This window comes from Narcine bancroftii, chromosome 1 (assembly GCF_036971445.1).
Source record: "Narcine bancroftii isolate sNarBan1 chromosome 1, sNarBan1.hap1, whole genome shotgun sequence".
Taxonomy (NCBI): domain Eukaryota; kingdom Metazoa; phylum Chordata; class Chondrichthyes; order Torpediniformes; family Narcinidae; genus Narcine; species Narcine bancroftii.
Window position 1 is genome coordinate 455,232,266 of NC_091469.1, and position 9,093 is coordinate 455,241,358.

Sequence of the window (9,093 nt, forward strand, 5' to 3'; positions counted from 1 at the left end):
TTTAATTTTACAGCCAGTCTCAATAAACTCTCGATCAAATTGGCTGAGCATGTGATTGGAATGAGTTCATTTCCACCTCCAGGCGATGGACGGCGGGTCCAGCGATGGAGCAGCCCGGCTGCATTAATTCGATAGCATTAAACGTGGTTGCACGGAGCAAACCCTTTGACTCGGTGGGCATTGGAGGGCTGGGAGTTTGGCCCCGGGCCGGGCGGGCGCTGCCTTCCCGGGATCCGCTCGGTCAGCAGGTGCCGCTCTGTCACCTCCGGGATCGAATGAGCGGCACTGAGGGAAAAGCACTGGGATTTCCGACATGCCACTTGAAACCCCGCCCCCGGGCTGGATTGGGGACCCCACTCCGCCGCCTGCCACCTCTCCCCTTCTCCTCTCGGAGATCACCACTGTCCGCTCGCAGCACTTTGCCGAAGAAGCCCATGCTTTCCCAACGTGCCCTCGGATCAGCGGAGGGCGACAGACGTGGACCGCCTATAGACGTTGTTTGGGACGTTTCGGATGACTGTCTCTGTGGCGCAATCGGTTAGCGCGTTCGGCTGTTAACCGAAAGGTTGGTGGTTCGAGCCCACCCAGGGACGACCTTTTTCGGATTGCAGATCCGAAACTCTGAAATGTTCTTTTCTCAAATGAAATGAACTGCGCCGTCATGGATGTCGGTCGGGCTGGGTGAAACTGCGTTTTTATATAAAACATCCATTCCCGCTGTTCTGCCGTTAATAAATAAAATTGCGGGAAATAATAGCCAACAACCGAGTTAAAGGATACTTTATACATTTATATGAACAGTGGGCAACCAAATACCCCAACAAAACCAATCTTTTTCTCCATTGGTCAGTCAAGCTGTGAAGGCTGCGTTGCCGGAGTGTGGGGGGATGGGGTGGGGGGGGGGGGGGACGAATTGCCCTTGTAGGTAGGTGACAACATTCTGCCAATTATTTCAACCGATTGGCTCAGTGTTGCCTAAAAGGGACGTGAAATCTTCCAGTAAAGTCTCGTGGTTAATACCTCAACAGAGCGTTGGAATTCAGCAAATATTATCGGCACAACCAGGGACTTGGTTATTGCTCCTCTGTGATCAACACTTCTTAAAATACAGAAGTGAAACTTGTTCAAACGCGATATCACAAAACACGACATAAGAAATACTCGTGAATACACAGGTATCTTGGTGGATTGATCTTTAAAGCTAAGGATTTCAGAATCTTTCATCTTAAAGCGTTTTGATTTTATTATGAATCTAAGTTTTCAATCAGGTGCGATGGGTCCTGAATATTTTAACTTGTGTACAGCATGTGAAAAGAATAAATTACAATGACTTAGCACGGTGCCTCGTGTAATTAGAAGGAAGGGTTGTTTATTTCGCCCAATTCTTCACTCGTTATATTCAGGAAAAATCCAAAAAGGAAATTAAACTGTGATGTTTTCAATGAACCGAGCAGCTACTGATCAAATCTTGCATCAACTTCAGTCGATTTCATTAGTTACAATCTCATTCTTTCTCACCATTTATTTGCTTGCTGTCAAAGTAACAAAATTATGGAATGTAAAAATCTTAAATGCATGCTTTAAAAGTCCTTGTGAAGTCCACGAGACTTTACTAGAAGATTTCACGTCCTTTTAGGCAACACTTAGCCAATCGGTTGAAATAATTGGCAGAATGTTGTCACCTACCTACAAGGGCAATTCGTTCTCCACCCCCCTCCCCCCCCACCCCCCTTACTCCGGCAACGCAGCCTTCACAGCTTGACTGACCAATGGTTAACAGATAGACAGTGGAGTTGATTTTGTTGGCTGTGCTATTCTTTCTCACTGGTATTATAATTTTTAAAGTGTAATTTTTAATTTTTGCTTAAATCCGATTGAAGTTTTACAAGCCCAATTACCACGAAACAATACTCGCGCTAAACTGTATCATTAACCAATTACAGTAAGTACATTATTTTCCCTTAACTGCAATGCACTCTCAGACACTCGGAAGGTAGTGATAGGCGCCATCTAAACACAGGGTTTCCTTTTTGTTGCTGAGCTCCTTTACTCGAGATCTGTTTAATGGAATCAGTTTTCATTATTAAACCTTTTCCCACTCACATTTTAAATCTAAAATAATATAATGTGAATTTCCTATTGAAAGCGACAATCATGAGATCAAGATGCGTTATTCAACCATAAATTTGGACGCCGCGGTAGCAGAAAGGTCGATATTTGTATCCGCATTGCATTCGTGTGTGGTTCATTCACAGAAAACGTTGTATTGCACAAACTGCATTGATTTGAATGAATAAAAGTCATTTTTAATGAAAAAATTAAAAAATACTGAAGGCATTGTTACTTATGTTAACAAAAATTGATCTCTGTAACAGGACTACTATTTAATGAAAAAATGTCTAAATTACCTTTTTAATAAAGCACCCTCTTATTTTTCGCTATAGTCTTTCGGAAAAGTAATAACTGATACATTTAAGGGGTAATCTTTTCATATTCTGGCCTTTAACAAGGACGTATCAAATGGAAGGAAGGCAAGTTATACGGCTCCTTGAGCCTCCCCTGGCGTCTAGTTAGATCATGGCTGATCTGATGCCTCAAATCTACTTTCCATTTCTTATTATATCCCATGCATTGATAACTAGGGTTGACCAGATGGAGCAGAAATTTTGCAATACCCATTTTAGAAACAAGGGGCGCACAGTTTAATATGTACGACACCCTAAAACCAGCCATCTTAATTCAACCAGTTCTTGATTTTCAATCAAAACAAGAAATCTGCATCCTAATCTCATTAGGAAGTACATCGCACTGCTCAATTTTAAAAACACTTCCCAAACATTGATTATCTAGCTACAGATATCTTTAACAAGGTAATAGTCTTATGTCGTGTTTTGCAATATCGCATGTTTAGTTCATGACCCTTTTGCCTATGTATTAAATCCTAGATTAAACCAAAGGAAATATGCAGGAATATATCATCTAAACAATAATGGCTGGTAAGAGGAATATTTTTCTGGTTTACAAACATTCATCAAAAATAAGATTTTATAGAACTTACATCCTTCCTGAATGTCACACTTTCTAGAGAACTTTACTTGCAAATATTTTAAAAAAATAATAGTTACTTTACTAAGTAGAAAGTCTTAAATTTGCAACATTTATTGAGATTGGGAACACAAAAAAAGTGATTATTCTAATTACCTCGAGAAAACTAATACTTTGTAAAAGTTCTTTTTATTTCATTTCATTTATTTAGCCAACTTCTGTGTGCCGAAAAGGAACTATTCAATCTCCTAATCTTACAAAAAAAATAATTCTCGTGAGGACAGCTGAATCCTTAAATGTGCGGTGACCAGAGGAGTTCCTTGAATTAACATAAGAATGGAAATGAAACCTTCACAATATAATCAGTGAAATAAGTTGATCCTTTTCAACCGACTGCAGGGGATGATAGATTTTGATATTGTCGTCGAATTTAGAGAGCATTAAAATGTCATACATCACATGCTATGTCCATGCAATATTTGTGTATATTAACATTCATGAAGGTAAAATACGAAGCAACAATTAAGACAGTTGTTGATCTGATGGGAAAAATAACGTTGGGATAAAAAATATAACCGTCGAAAAGACGGTTATAACAGCATGTATCCTCTTAAAACTGCTATTGTCGTTAAGAAACATTGCCAACCCAAAGATCTTCAATTCACGGGTTATGAAAAAGTTTCTTGAAGTTGTCTTTCTCTTTGCCGTCTCTTTGGATGGGTTTAACTTAATTAGTCTCACAACTCTTTTCAAACATTGGGGAACATAAATCAAAGTTGAAACTCTCGCCGCATTTAACTATTTTAACAACAGTTCGGCCGTAATTTTATCATCCACATTAGAGCAGCGAGACTGTGACAAAGACTTGGAAAGACATCATTGTCAGGTTTACTCCAGATTTAAACAAGTTTCGCACGCCTTTTTAATTGATCCACATTCGTGACAAAAACTGGGAAAAGTAGGCGAATACATATGCTTTCGTGTTATTTTATACATTAAAACAACGTAGAACATATCCTGGAGGAAATTGTTACCGACGTCAAAATACTGTGACAGACATGCCTCAATTAAACGGGATTCTGGTGAAAGACTGCACTCCCAATATTAACCTATATTTTACACCAGGTCACGAGACCACTGCTGTGCATTTCCAACATCTACTGTCTCCTTTTATTTTAAAGTCAAGATTTTCAGTGTTGATGTTCTTTAAATGCCTATTCTCAAACAAACCCTATTTTAAAACAAACTTTTATGTGTTAGTCTCTCATTGAGGACGGTATGTGGATAAATCACATCAACCTGCTTTCAGAGATGACTTTCAATCGAGAAGTTAAGGTGGAACTCAAGATATTGTTAGAAGTTTAAAGTAATTGCTCAGTTTATTGTTTGCTTAGTAGATTGAAGCTTCTTTTTTAATTAGTTTCGTTTGGCTTCCACTCCTAGAATAAATATTTATAGTATAAATATATAGGAGAACAGGGTAGGAAAGTTTTCGAGAGATGTCGACCAAACACAGGCAAATAGGATTAGTTTAGGCAGACAATCAGGTCGGCATGCACAAGTTGGGCGAAGGGCCTGCTTCTCTGAAGACCATTTTTGGAAATATTTTTTCTACAATTAAATGCTACAGATGGTTGTGTTCCTTGAAAGTTTACTTTTTAATCATCTTCATCGACTTATTATTAGGATGTTATCTGATAATTATTCTGAACGACTCAATTCAATATTTAAGATAAACTATCTCAACCCCCATTTTTGTCAAGATACATTTCAACAAGACCTTTCGTGTCCAGCGAACAGATCTCGTATTCTCACCTGAGATCTGTTTTTGCAATGGCTTCCTTCGAAATGGTAAGTGTCTCCAAACGTTTTCCTCCGATTTGGAGGAAAGAACTCCAGTTAGAAGCACAAATAGATGCAAGTGGTGCAATTTAGATGAATGAAGGAAGTTGTTCTTTCGCTCAAACCGGGCATCCGGAAAAGTCCGTTCGTCTCAGCTCACTTCGAAATCCAAGGACTTCCAGTTCAGAGAGTGAGAGTGAGAGAGTGTGTGTGTGTGTGTGTGTGTGAGAGAGAGAGAGAGAGAAAGATTGTGTGTACGAATGACAGCGTGTGTTTGAGTGTGTGAGTGACAGCGTATGTGTTTGAGTGTGTGACAGCGTGTGTTTGAGTGTGTGTGAGTGACAACGCGTGTGTTTGAGTGTGTGTGAGTGATAACGTATGTGTTTAAGTGTGTGACAGCGTGTGTGTTTGAGTGTGTGTGAGTGACAACGCGTATGTTTGAGTGTGTGTGTGAGTGACAGCGTGTGTTTGAGTGTGTGTGTGAGTGACAACGCGTATGTTTGAGTGTGTGTGTGAGAACGTATGTGTTTGTGTGACAGCGTGTGTTCGAGTGTGTGTGTGAGTGACAGCGTGTGTTTGAGTGTGTGACAGCGTGTGTGTTTGAGTGTGTGTGAGTGACAACGCGTATGTTTGAGTGTGTGTGTGAGTGACAGCGTGTGTTTGAGTGTGTGTGTGAGTGACAGCGTGTGTTTGAGTGTGTGACAGTGTGTGTGTTTGAGTGTGTGTGAGTTACAACGCGTATGTTTGAGTGTGTGTGTGGGAGAACGTATGTGTTTGTGTGACAGCGTGTGTTTGAGTGTGTGTGTGAGTGACAGCGTGTGTTTGAGTGTGTGACAGCGTGTGTGTTTGAGTGTGTGTGAGTGACAACGCGTATGTTTGAGTGTGTGTGTGTGTGTGAGAACGTATGTGTTTGTGTGACAGCGTGTGTTTGAGTGTGTGTGTGAGTGACAGCGTGTGTTTGAGTGTGTGACAGCGTGTGTGTTTGAGTGTGTGTGAGTGACAACGCGTATGTTTGAGTGTGTGTGTGTGAGAACGTATGTGTTTGTGTGACAGCGTGTGTTTGAGTGTGTGTGTGAGTGACAGCGTGTGTTTGAGTGTGTGACAGCGTGTGTGTTTGAGTGTGTGTGAGTGACAACGCGTATGTTTGAGTGTGTGTGTGTGTGAGAACGTATGTGTTTGAGTGTTTGTGTGACAGCGTGTGTGTTTGAGTGTGTGTGTGAGTGACAGCGTATGTGTTTGAGTGTGTGACAGCGTGTGTGTTTGAGTGTGTGTGTGAGTTTCAACGCGTGTGTTTGAGTGTGTGTGTGTCTGTGTGTGAGACAGTGTGTGTGTGTGTCTGTGTGTGAGACAGTGTGTGTCTGCCTGTGTGTGACAGCGTGTGTCTGTGTGTGTGACAGCGAGAGAGAGAGAGAGAGAGAGGGGTGGGGGGGGGGGGGGGGAACAGGAAGCAAGACGGTGACTTTTTGTCAGTCTGTCATCATCAACTCCGAAGTTAACTCCGAAGAGGACGGGCTGGACCAGAAAGAGCGTCTCACGACGTGGACGGCGAGCGGAAAGAATGAAATGCAGCAAGAAGGGAGGTTGTACTTGGCACCTCCCAGAAAGCGTTTCCGCTCAGTCATTCCCCCGAGAAGCCGAGTTCCAGATGCTGATTTGAACTTCTGATAGGGAAGGAAATGATTTGGCGAAAACTCCCAGGTGCAGCCAGAATGGCCGCACACATCGATGACACGAGCCTTGGATCGGGCAGCGATTTCACGGTTCCGACGCTGAAACTAATTTAGAGGCAAGAAATAAATGGAACAAGAATAAAAGACGCAGCAAACATTTAATAATTTGAGAAAAGAGCCTTAATTCTGAAACAATGTTGAACTCACACCTGATAATCAGATAAAGTAGACAGAGATCCGACGATGAGTCAGTGATGCCATACAAATAATTCGATCAGTCAGACGATTTTCTGAGATTTATTGACAACGATTTGACCCAGTTTCGCACCACTAGAGCCTTCAGGCTGAATTCGACCAGGCCGAGAAGTTCTGTCTTTAAAGTTAACTTTAGAGCAAGAACCTTCTTATTTGAGAAGGAATAAAGGTGAACAAGGGATGGAGAACTTTCAGGTCAGAAGCCTTTCATCTATATCCTATCCCCTTGGCCTCAGCAGCTTCGTAGTCACTCAGTTCGTAACTGAACACTGACGAGTGACACAACGATGTGATATTTGAACATCGCCGACAACTGTAACGAAGCAATTTAACGACTCGCTTAATGTGTTATTGATCAACATTGCAGATTTTACACTGAGGGGCCACGCTCGTTTCTGGTCCATTTTCTTTCTCTTCTTCATCAATGAAAGATTAGGGAGAAAGATTTCTTTCCAAGTATTCTAATATCGTGTATTCTTTCCACGATCTTGCACCTTGGGTTGATCGTCCACCTGAGCTTGGCCGGACATGCATTTTCTTTTCAGGACCCAGAACCATTTTCTCCCCAACAATCGCGGCTGGTGGATTTTCATGACATTTCGGGCTTTGAAGCATCCATTGGAAAGGGGAGAGCAAATCAAAGCAGTTTCTTGGAATTCAAATGAAGGCTTTACTATTTCTCCGCATTTTCATTTGAATACTTATTTCAATGTTTATTTGATCTTTATATCATTCTCTTTCATGTTTTTTTTAGACTGCTGTTGTCTAATTCGGAGAGTGATTTTTTGCCCCTAAACTTCGTGAATCAGTGACGCCTGAGCTTTCTCAGTAAATGATTTCACTCCTGAAATGATAGAATAATCCCTTCTGTGGGTCATTCTGTCATTTGTTGGACCGAGCTGCTGTTACCATAAAAATATCAAATGATCTGTTGTCAATGCTTATGTTTCACGTTCACACACAAAGCAAATAAACAGCTTTAAAACAATAAATGCCAATTTGTCTTATTCTCGATATTGCAATTCACATGGTGTCTTTATTTGCCTTAAAACGCAATGCTTCATTGCACTTTCTATTCAAGCAATTGAAATGATTTGCTGTTCATTTCCAAACTCACTATCACTATTACCTTAGTAGAATCTGGTACTTACTTATATAATTCATGCCTAAAAGTCTATATAGTTCTGACCCATATGCTGCTTTGTAGATTAGTTGTTAGGATCAAGAAGAAATCCCTGTGATTCCACTGACAGATTGTCAGTTCCCCCCCCCCACCCCCCCCCCCCCCACCATCTAACTGACATATCTGAGAGCTGTTTAAATTGAGCTGAGACCAAAGGGTACAGTGTAGGAAGAACAGCTGCAGGGATTGGGCTATTTATTTTCATTTCTGAATTATCCATGATTGAAAAATATGCATGTGACAGACTATGCATTTATTGCACTTCTATTTATTCACCTTGAGCATCTACTTGTGCAGTTTGAGTGATTGAGTGTGGAGTTTAAAGTTTTTAAAAGAAAAGTCTAAAGTATTGGGGAAAGGTTCAACTTTATACCTAATCCCTTTCACAGATTCTATTTGTGTAGAGTTATCATTTTCTTAAACAATAATGGAAACATACATAAATCTGCAAACACAGCAATGTAACTTTTCTATGTGTCATGAGTTTCACGATTAACACTTAAAAATAGAATAACAAAAAAAAAACAATTACTGTTAACATTCTTAAATTTTACTGCTAAGGCCTTTACATATTTATATTTAAATAATTTTAATTGGAATAATAGGAAAGTTTTTTGAATGAACAATTTAATCTGGTGGTGTGATAGGACTGAATGAATGTCATCCGAATTTGTCTAGAACTGTTATTTTACCTTTAAATAGTAACTAATGCTATTCTTTTCAAACAACTCGCACAGCATTTGATGCCATCAGCATTCACAGTCTAAACAAAAATCTTTTGTCCATCATCCATGCTAGAAGCATTTCACAGCAGCATGGATTTAATTGGTACAAGAACATAAAAATAAAGCCTACTGATGTCCAGTGAAAGTATAAATGAACATATAATTGCAATAAGCATTTCTAAACATATTCAGATATCAGCGGCTTTCTTCCACTCAGGAATGCTTCCTGCAGCAGAAAGCAGCCATAGAGAGCTTGTCACAGCCAAAATATAAATGTTTTATTGGTGGCAGTAAATGAATCTCACATAGCTAAAAATTCACATGAATTATTTGGAAAAGGGTAAATACTGACTGAGATAATGAAGTGTGGAAA

The 9,093-nt window shown here is 40.3% G+C and overlaps 1 long non-coding RNA gene and 1 other non-coding gene across 2 annotated transcripts; both read left to right on the forward strand.

Annotated features, from left to right (window-relative positions):
* Positions 1–412: 412 nt before the first annotated feature.
* On the forward strand, positions 413–3,442 carry LOC138753648 (uncharacterized). Its single transcript, XR_011351329.1, has 3 exons — positions 413–565; positions 2,946–2,996; positions 3,257–3,442. It is a non-coding gene; the product is annotated as an uncharacterized lncRNA (long non-coding RNA).
* On the forward strand, positions 520–593 carry trnan-guu (transfer RNA asparagine (anticodon GUU)). The gene has a single exon. It is a non-coding gene; the product is annotated as a tRNA-Asn (tRNA).
* Positions 3,443–9,093: the final 5,651 nt, after the last annotated feature.